The sequence below is a fragment of the Hemiscyllium ocellatum genome, chromosome 18 (genome assembly GCF_020745735.1).
Source record: "Hemiscyllium ocellatum isolate sHemOce1 chromosome 18, sHemOce1.pat.X.cur, whole genome shotgun sequence".
Classification (NCBI taxonomy): Eukaryota; Metazoa; Chordata; class Chondrichthyes; order Orectolobiformes; family Hemiscylliidae; genus Hemiscyllium; species Hemiscyllium ocellatum.
This window is the reverse complement of record NC_083418.1, coordinates 59,432,049-59,443,199: the sequence shown is the minus strand read 5'-3', so window position 1 is coordinate 59,443,199 and position 11,151 is coordinate 59,432,049.

The following is an 11,151-nucleotide window of genomic DNA, read 5'->3' as shown; positions in this document are numbered from 1 at the left end:
ATTGATTTCAAACATTATGCTAAACTCAAATCTAGATGCTGTCATCAACAAGGGAGCTATATGACATTACAGATTTTTATTTTCAAAATATCTGATTTAAACCAAACACAAGAGGCTAAAAGAAAAGGCTGCTCCAAGATGCAAGATCTAAACGAAATACGGAGGAACATGCCCAGATAGGTAAAGGTTCTTCAAAGGAGTTTGCAAAAAGATAATGGAAGTGTGAGAATTCAAGCTTCAGAGACAAAAAGCAGATGGGAGGAAGAATTTCAAAGGAACTCAGCATAATTGACTTTCTTGTTTGGTAGAATCCTTAATTCCTCAAAATTAACAAACCATCTTTTAGAGTTTTGAACTGTATGTAAAAAACTGGGTAAGGCCAGCTAGGATACAGACTTCCAATAAGAAGGCTTTGAGAACCATCCTCAGACAGGGAGTTTTAGCCAAGGGAGGACAAAGAGAAAAGATATACAAAAACCAGATACTGTTGAAGGAAAGTCAAGCAGTGTGAAAGTATCATAACCACAAAACTACTGAAGATCAACAAAACTCTCTCCTTCTGAAAGTCTGCATTCCTGCTCATCCAGGAAACAGGAAAACACTTACCATCTAACTACAGAAGCTTTCACAGCCATTGGATAGAACGTCAAATCTTTATTCCAGCAACAGGGAACTGGGCAATAGACCCAGTGGTGCACTTAATGTGTCCGTATCAAAATTTGAACAAAGCCTGGCAGATAAATGTTAGCAATAACTAATTGGCGCGTTCTCCTTGGCAAAGTATCCACCAATCAGCACTTTTATGCAGTTTCAGTATTAATATTTCTCTTGAACTGATTTCCTTATGAGTACAAGATGAAAAATTTTGCCGAAATGTGTAATGTTTCAGCAATACTCAGTTCCGCACTACCAAACAACTATATGTAAACTTTTACCTGCTTTTGTTTGCATCATTACAAGTTAACACAAGTTATCGTAATATACAGTTCACTGATATTGTGGAGGACATGCCTGATAGTTGCAACAATACCATGAAAACACTTCAGTCAAAAGATTATTTAACGTATTGCACAAAATGACTAGTGAGTTTGGGAAGATCGGAGTGGTTTTATAAAGCTGTGAATTTCAATGATGCCCTGAATAACACCTAAACTACACTCAATTTGAATTTTAAGTAATAGTCCCTGTCCAAAGCAGACTAATTTGAAAACAAGCAGCTTTGAAATCTGATGAAGATATACACTCAGATAGCACTTAATTGTCAATAGATATAAGTTAAATAAGTTTTGGGTTCTATTGCAACAATGTCAGCTATAGCTTGATGGAGTAGTTCTCTGCCACTTGAATCAGAAGGTTGTGGGGTTGGGCCTTATTCCAGAGATTTGTGCAGATAATGAAAGTTAACCATTCTGCTGGAGAATCTTTTATTTTTAGATTAGACTTACAGTGTGGAAACAGGCCCTTCGGCCCAACAAGTCCACACCGACCCGCCGAAGCGCAACCCACCCATACCCCTACATTTACCCCTTACCTAACACTACGGGCAATTTAGCTTGGCCAATTCACCTGGCCCGCACATCTTTGTGACTGTGGGAGGAAACCGGAGCACCCGGAGGAAACCCACGCAGACACGGGGAGAACGTGCAAACTCCACACAGTCAGTCGCCTGAGTCGGGAATTGAACCCGGGTCTACAGGCGCTGTGAGGCAGCAGTGCTAACCACTGTGCCACCGTGCCGATTTACTTGGGGGACATGGGCATTGCTGGCTGGACTAATACTTATTGCCTGTCCAGTGTCCTTGAGAAGATGGTAGTGAGCTGTCTTCTTGAACTGTTGGAGTTCATGTGCTTACATAGACCCCAATGCTGATAGAGATGGAATTCTAGGACTTTGACCCAACTAGATCTAAGTACTGATAGAGAAGTGCATTGTTGGGGGTGCCATCTTTTGGATGAGATCTTAAACCTTGCCTGTTCTCCCAGGACATAAAATGTCATGGCAATATTTGAGGAAGAAAAAGAAAATTCTTCGAAGTATCCTGGACAATATTTTAGTCTCAAACAATAACTTTAAAGGAGATTTCCTGCTTTTATACTGAGGTTTGTGGGAGCATGCTGTGTGCAAATTAACTGTTGTGTTTCTACATCACAACAGTGACTCTACTTTAAAGCTGTTTAATTTGTTGGAAATTCCTTAAGATGCCCCAATGTTGTGAAAGGTGTAACATCATTGCTAGTTATGCAGTGGCATCATCAGAAGATAATAAACTTGATGGATTTTATTTATTAATTCACATGGTCAGAGTATCGCTGCCCCATTTCTAATTGTTAAATCAACCACCTTGCTATGGGTCTGGAGTCATGTGTAGGCCCGGCCAGGTAAGGATGACTACCATACTTATGGAAGGATGTTAATGTGTTGGAAGCAGTTCACAGAACGCTAACCAGACTTATATCTGGAATGAGCTGATTGCTTTATGAGGAATGGCTAGGCAAGCTAGGCCTGTACCCTCAGGAGTTTAGAACAGTCAGAGATAACTTAGAGTAATAGAGTCAGAGAACTGTACAGCAAGGAAACAGACCCTTCAGTACAACTTGCCCTTGCCAACCAGATATCCTAATTTAGTCCCATTTGTCAGCATTTGATCCATATCCCTCTAAATCCTTCCTGTTCATATACCCATTCAGATGCCTTTTAAATGTTGCAATCTTACCAGCTTCCATCGTTTCCTCTGACAGCTCATTCCATACATGCAACACACTCTGCATGAAAATTGTCCCTTACGTCCCTTTGAAATCTTCACCCTCTCACCTTAAAACTATGTCCTCTAGTTAATTGAAATATATAAGATCTTGAGAGAACTTGATCTGATGGATGGTGAAAGCACTTTTCCACTTGTGGGAGAATCTAGAACGAAGTGTTCTGATTTGAAAATTAAGGGGGCACTCATTTAAAACAGACAAGGAAATATTTTTCTCTCTCAGAGGATTGGGAGTCTTTGGAATTTCCTTCCAGAAAATATAGGGGATACAAAATCTTTAAATATTTTTAATGCAGAGGTAGGTAGATTCTTGAGGATCTGCAGGAATGTAGAGTTGAGGTTAAAATCAGGTCAGCCATGGTGTTATTGAAAGGCAGAGCAGGCTTGAAAGGCTGAGTGGCCTATATATTTTCTCCAAACTAAAGGAGTTGCCATGGGCACCTGCATGGGCCCCAGCTATGCCTGTCTCTTTGTAGGATATGTGGAACAGTCCATCTTCCGCAACTACACTGGCACCACCCCCCACCTTTTCCTCCGCTACATCGATGACTGTATCGGCGCTGCCTCGTGCTCCCACGAGGAGGTTGAACAGTTCATCAACTTTACTAACACCTTCCATCCCGACCTCAAATTCACCTGGACTGTCTCAGACTCCTCCCTCCCCTTCCTAGACCTTTCCATTTCTATCTCAGGCGACCGACTTAACACAGACATCTACTATAAACCGACTGACTCCCACAGCTATCTGGACTACACCTCCTCCCACCCTGCCCCCTGTAAAAACTCCATCCCATATTCCCAATTCCTTCGTCTCCGCCGCATCTGCTCCCAGGAGGACCAGTTCCAATATCGCACAGCCCAGATGGCCTCCTTCTTCAAGGACCGCAGACTCCCCCCAAACGTGATCGACGATGCCTTCCACCGCATCTCCTCCACTTCCCGCTCCTCCGCCCTTGAGCCCCGCTCCTCCAACCGCCACCAAGACAGAACCCCACTGGTTCTCACCTACCACCCCACCAACCTCCGTATACAACGTATCATCCGCCGTCATTTCCGCCACCTCCAAACGGACCCCACCACCAGGGATATATTTCCCTCCCCTCCCCTATCAGCGTTTGGCAAAGACCACTCCCTTCGTGACTCCCTCGTCAGGTCCACACCCCCCACCAACCCAACCTCCACTCCCGGCACCTTCCCCTGCAACCGCAGGAAATGTAAAACTTGCGCCCACACCTCCTCCCTCACTTCCCTCCAAGGCCCCAAGGGATCCTTCCATATCCGCCACAAGTTCACCTGCACCTCCACACACATCATCTATTGCATCCGCTGCACCCGATGTGGCCTCCTCTATATTGGGGAGACGGGCCGCTTACTTGCGGAACGCTTCAGAGAACACCTAGGGGATGCCCGGACCAACCAACCCAACCACCCCGTGGCTCAACACTTTAACTCTCCCTCCCACTCCACCGAGGACATGCAGGTCCTTGGACTCCTCCACCGGCAGAACATAACAACATGACGGCTGGAGGAGGAGCGCCTCATCTTCCGCCTGGGAACCCTCCAACCACAAGGGATGAACTCAGATTTCTCCAGTTTCCTCATTTCCCCTCCCCCCACCTTGTCTCAGTCGGTTCCCTCAACTCAGCACCACCCTCCTAACCTGCAATCTTCTTCCTGACCTCTCCGCCCCCACCCCACTCCGGCCTATCACCCTCACCTTGACCTCCTTCCACCTATCATATCTCCATCGCCCCTCCCCCAAGTCCCTCCTCCCTACCTTTTATCTTAGCCTGCTTGGCACACTCTCCTCATTCCTGATGAAGGGCTTATGCCCGAAACATCGAATTTCCTATTCCTTGGATGCTGCCTGGCCTGCTGTGCTTTAACCAGCAACACATTTTCAGCTATATATTTTCTTGTTCATTTTTCCTAACAAATGAATGCCAACAATTCTGTTTGAGTTGCATTAGTACTAAATTCCAATCTTGAACTAAACATGAAATAATTCTTAAATTAGTTCCTTGTACTTTTATTGGCTGTTTATCTTATTTATATCACACAGCAGAATTGTGCTATGCTGGGTTCATTCAAAATTAAAACTTAGAATCATAGAGTCATAGAGATGTACAGTATGGAAACAGACACTTTGGTCCAACTCGTCCATAGCGACCAGATATCCCAATCCAATCTAGTCCCACATGACCCAGCATCTGAACCCTTCCAATTCATATACCCATCTAAATGCCTTTTAAATGTTGCAATTGTACCAGCCTCCACAGCTTCCTCTGGCAGACTATTCCACACATGTATCACCCTCTGTGTGAAAAAGTTGCCTCTCAGGTCTCTTTTATATCTTTCCCCTCTCACCCTAAACTTATGCCCTTTAGTACTGGACTCCCCCACCCTAGAGGGAGACTTTGTCTATTTATCCAATCATATCAATGCCCCTCATGATTTTATAAACCTCAAGAAGGTCACCCCTCAGCCTCTGACGCTCCAGGGAAAACAGCCCCAGCCTGTTCAGCCTCTCCCTAGAGCTCAAATCCTCCAACTCTGGCAACATCCTTGTAAGTCTTTTCTGAACCCTTTCAGGTTTCACAACATCTTTCTGATAAGAAGGAAACCAGAATTGCAAGCAAAATTCCAACAGAGGCCTAAGCAATGTCCTGTACAGCCACAATATGACCTCCAAATTCCTGTACTCAATACTCTGACCAATAAAGGAAAGCATACAAAATGCCTTCCTCACTATCCTATCTACCTGCGACTCCACTTTCAAGAAGCTGTGAACCTGCACTCCAAGTTCTCTTTGTTCAGCAGCACTCCCCAGGACCTTACCGTTAAATGTAGACATCCTGCTAACTTTTGCTTTCCCATAATGCAGAATCTCGCATTTATCTAAATTAAACTCAACCTACTATTTCTCAGCCCATTGGCCCATCTCTGATAACCTTCTTCACTGTCCACTACACCTCCAATTTTGGTGTCATCTGCAAACTTACTAACTATACCTCTTATGCTCACTTCCAAATCATTTATATAAATGACAAAAAGTAGTAGACCCAGCACCGATCCTTGTGGCACTCCCCTGGTCACAGGCCTCCAGTCTGAAAAGCAACCGTCCATCACCACCCTCTGTCTTCTACCTTTGAGCCAGTTCTGCATCCAAATGGCTCATTCTCCCAGTATTCCATGAGCTCTAACCTTGCTAACCAGTCTCCCAAGTATCCTGGCCAATATTTTAGTCTCCCATGGGAAACCTTGTCGAATGCCTTACTGAAGTCCATATAGATCACATCCGCTGTTCTGCCTCATCAATCCTCTTTGGTACTTCTTCAAAAAAATTCAATCAAGTTTATGAGACATGATTTCCCATGCACAAAGCCATGTTGACTATTCCTAATCAGTCCTTGCCTTTCCAAGAGCATGTATATCCTGTCCCTCAGGATTCCCTCCAACAACTTTCCCAACATTGACGTCAAGCTCACTGTTCTATAGTTGCTTGGCTTGTCCTTACCACCTTTCTTAAACAGTGGCATCATATTAGCCAACCTCCAGTCTTCCCACACCTCACCTGTGACTATTGATGATACAAATATGTCAGTAAGAGGCCTAGCAATCACTTTCCTAGCTTCCTGCACAGTTCTAGGGTACACCTGTTCAGGTCCTAGGGATTTATCCACTTTTATGCATCTCAAGAAATCCAGCACTTCCTCCTCTGTAATATGGACATTTTTAAGATGTCAACTTCTATTTCCCTACATTCTACATTTTCCATGTCCTTTTCCACAATAAACACTTTTACAAAATACTCGTTTACTTTCTCCCCCATCTCCTGCAGCTCCACACAAAAGCCACCTTGTTGATCTTTGAGGGTCCCTACTCTCCCCCTAGTCATCCTTTTGTCCTTAATATATTTGTAAAACCTTTTGGATTCTCCTTAATTCTATTTGCCAAAGCTATCTCATGTCCCCTTTTTGTCCTCCTTATTTTTTTCTTAAATATGCACCTACCGCCTTTATACTTCTCTGAGGATTCACTTGATCTATCCTGTCTATACCTGGCATATGTTTCCTTCTTTTTGTTAACCAAAACCTCAATTTCTTTTGTCATTGAGCATTCCCTATACCTACCAGCCTTTCCTTTCACTCTAACAGGAATATCTCAGATAAGATTAGATTACTTACTTACAGTGTGGAAACAGGCCCTTCGGCCCAGCAAGTCCACATCGACCCTCCAAAGAGCAACCCACCCAGACCCATTCCCCTATCTAACACTACAGGCAATTTAGCAAGGCCAATTCACCTAACCTGCACATTTTTGGACTACAGGAGAAAACCCACGCAGACACCGGGAGAATGTGCAAACCCTATCCAGACAGTTGCCTGAAGTGGGAATTGAACTCAGGTTTCTGGCGCTGTGAGGAAGCAGTGCTAACCACTGTGCCACCATACCGTGCTGACCCTGTACTCGTTATCTCATTTCTGAAGGCTTCCCATTTTCCAGACATCCCTTTACCTGCGAGCATCTGTACCCAATCAGCTTTCGAAAGTTCTTGCCTAATAACCGTCAAAATTAGCCTTCCTCCAATTTAGAACTTCAACTTTTAGATCTAGTCTATCCTTTTCCATCACTATTTTAAATCTAATAGAATTATGGTCGCTGGCCTGAAAGTGCTCCCCCACTGACACCTCAGTCACCTGCCCTGCCTTATTTCCCAACAGTAGGTCAAGTTTTGCACCTTCTCTAGTAGGTACATCCATACACTGAATCAGAAAATTTTCTTGTACACACTTAACAAATTCCTCTCCATCTAAACTCTTAACATTATGGCAGTACCCCAAGTCTATGTTTGGAAAGTTAAAATCCCCTACCATAACCACCCCATTCTTACAGATAACTGAGATCTCCTTACAAATTTGTTTCTCACTTTCTTTCTGACTATTCAGGGATCAATAATACAATCCCAGTAAGGTGATCATCCCTTACTTATATCTCAGTTCCACCCAAATAACTTCCCTAAATGTATTTCTGGGAATATCCTCCCTCAATACGGCTGTAGTGCTATCCCTTATCAAAAGCACCACTCCTCTTCCTCTCTTGTCTCCCTTTCTATCCTTCCTGTAGCATTTGTATCCTGGAACATTAAGCTGCCAGTCCTGTCCATCCCTGAGCCATGTTACTGTAATTGCTATGATATCCCAGTCCCATGTTCCTAACCATGGCCTGAGTTCATCTGCCTTCCTTGTTAGGCTTCTTGCATTGAAATAAATGCAGTTTAATTTATCAATCATACCTTGTTCGCTGTTTTGTCCATGCCTGCCCTGACTGTTTGACTCGGCTTTGTTCTCAACTGTACCAGTCTCAGATTGTAATCTTTCCTCACTATCTCACTGGGACATGGAGAGATTTGAAAACCAGATTAACCTATTAAAGTCAAAACATTAAATGGGAGCTAGTATTTGTCAGTGAATACAGGATGAATGTTGTATTATATCTCATGGCCATAATTACTATATCATACCATGTGACTTGAGGCCATTTCACTTGGGATCACTTGAATCATGACATTTTATTGAAAGCATACTGCTCTGTGTAGTTTACTGGTTTAACTTTAACAAAGATACTGATGTGTCTGTGAACATAACTTTACTGGAGCCAATATATGTCAGTGAGCACAAGGGTGATCGATAAATGGGAACTTGCTCAAGTTTGGATGCAGCTAACAGAGTTTTGGGTGAATTTAAGTATAAAATGGAAGTCCAACCAAGGGAGTTTTGGAGAAGTTTCTAAAAATGTCTATATGTTTATAAACTAATGGTGGGTGTCCTTTCCTTAGAGTAGGGGATTTCAAGATTAGGGGGGCATATTTTAAGGTGAGAGTAAAGAGATTAAAAATAGACATGAGGGGCAATTTTTTTACACAGAGTTCATGTGTAGAATGAACTTCCAGAGGAAATGGTGGGTGTATGTATGACTACAATGTTTAAAAGACATATAGATACGTACATGAATAAGAAATGTTTGGAGGGATATGGAGCCCAAGAGCAGGCAGGTTGGCCAGCATGGACAGGATGGACTGAAGGGTCTTTTTCCATGCTTTATGACTCTATGCCTCTATAAGTCAGAGATAGATTTCATGTATCAATGAGGGTTTGGAGAGATGATTCTGGAGGGAATGGAGGTGGTGGCCCATTAAGCAATGTTACAGATAGTCTGTTTTTAAAGATGTTGGTTGTGGGATAAATATTGGCCATTCCTCCTCTGCATTTCTTCAAAATAATGTTGAAATATTTTATGCAAGAACAGATTGAACCTTGGTTAATTTCTCCATGCAAATGGCTGCATCTCCAATCCTTCATTGCTCCCTCTGTGCTATACTAGAGTGTCCACCTAGATTTTTTGTTGTCAAGCACCTAGAAAGGGATTCAAAGCTTCAAGCTTACTGACTCAGAGCTGAGCATTCTACTACTGAGCCAAAGTTGAAACAAATTAGCAGTAATTCAAAGTGTGTCGCTTTAGTGATGGTTCAGAAATGTGGTCAGAAGCTCATCTGCAGGTCAAGTGTTGTAAGATGTATCTATTCATCACTGAAATCTGCCAGACCAATAAGCACTAATTCATTTTTTAAAAGTTGTTGTGTAACAAAGTCATGACTTACAATCTTGTAACAAAATTGCTGCTTTTTCAGTAAATAAATTGATGTTTGTATTTATTACCAAAAGTAAAGATTCCACCATAACAATTTAATTTAATTTCATAGGCCATTGCAGAACTTTGAACATATTCTACACACATTAAGGGAAAAAGACGTGGAGTGTGGCTGTGAGAAAAACTTACATGTAATGTGATACAATCTACCACAAGTAGCAGACTGGATTCAGCTCAGAAATACTTCAAATCCAATACATCATAACTTCTGAGCAGTTCAAAACTAAATTTATTTTAAATCACAAGATTTTTATTTAAATTCAAACTGCTTTTTATCTGTGTAAACTAAAGCTCAGCAGTAAAACTCTCAGCAGAATCGGTATGCTGTAGATTCAAGCTCCACTTTAGTGGATAAAGAGTGAAAAATGAGATAAATATCCCAGTACAATACGGAGGGAGTCCTCTGGTGTTAGAGATGTAATCTTTTCATTAAGGAAGTTTAACCAGGGCTCAGTCTGTTCTTGAAGTGATGTAAGGGATCTCATGGCACCATGTTGAAGATGAGCAGAATAGCAGTTGCCAGTGTTTATCCTTCAATGTATGCCATTGAAAAACAGACTATGTGATCACTGTGGAACTTTGCTACATGCAAATTGTTCTTCTGTTTCCTACATTACATCAGCAATGATTTATCAAGATTAATTGGCTGTAAAGTGCTTTCTAAGATAATGAAAGGTGCTATATAAATATAAGTCTTTACTACTTTTAGTGAGTACTATTATACCTAAGGTTACAATTGTGACTATGTATTCGCTCACTTGCATGGTACCCGTATTAAGAAGAACGTGTATGTTTTAAAGTTCTGATACCCAAATCCCAGTTTTTTTTTCATTTGAGACTTTAACCAATTGTGAGGAAATGAAGAACTGTTAAAGCAGGAGTCCCTGGCTGGTGGGATTTTTTTTATTTACCTCTAGCATCAGATTGAGGCAATATGCTACATTCTGATACCCTTGTCCTCTTGAGCTTCTTAGTTCATTTATTGCACTCATCTCAGTGAAACTCAATCTCCCTTGCATTATTCTGATCTGACTATCTCAATTCCCAAAGTTCTGGGAAAGGATCCACCTGCGAAGAGATTCCCAGATATGCTGGTCCTGTGGTAGTGCCAATACGATATGGAGGAAATAGGATAATAGTGGCTTAAGAATCAAGTGCAACTTCGCTCATATACATTCAAATTCCTTATTGTCACAGAGAAACTGCAAAATTAAAATTGTTTTTGAGGTAAATTGTGAATGAACAAGAAACCATTTAAAAATTTGCAGCTTCTGACTCTTTTATTAAGCCCCAGAATTCTCAACCTTCAGCTTCATTGCTGGAAGAATTTTGTCTCCTTCTTCTACTAGGTTTATAGAACAAAGGTGTGGATAGTTTGTGTTAACATTCGGGTCAGCCATTTCATAATTTATTTTTTATTGTTTGATGGGATATTGCTAGCAAGGCCAGTATTTATTCCTATCCCTAATTGTCCTTGAATTGAATGGCTTCCTAAGCCATCTCCGAAGGCAGTTAAAAGTCAAACATATTACTGTGGTTCTGGAGTCATGTCTAACTCGGTCAGACTAAATAAAGATAGCAGATTTCCTTCCTGACAGTGCATGAGAGAAGAAGATGGTTTTTGTCCATGATAGCTTTGTGACACTATTACTGAGATTAATTTACTCAGTTCTAGAAT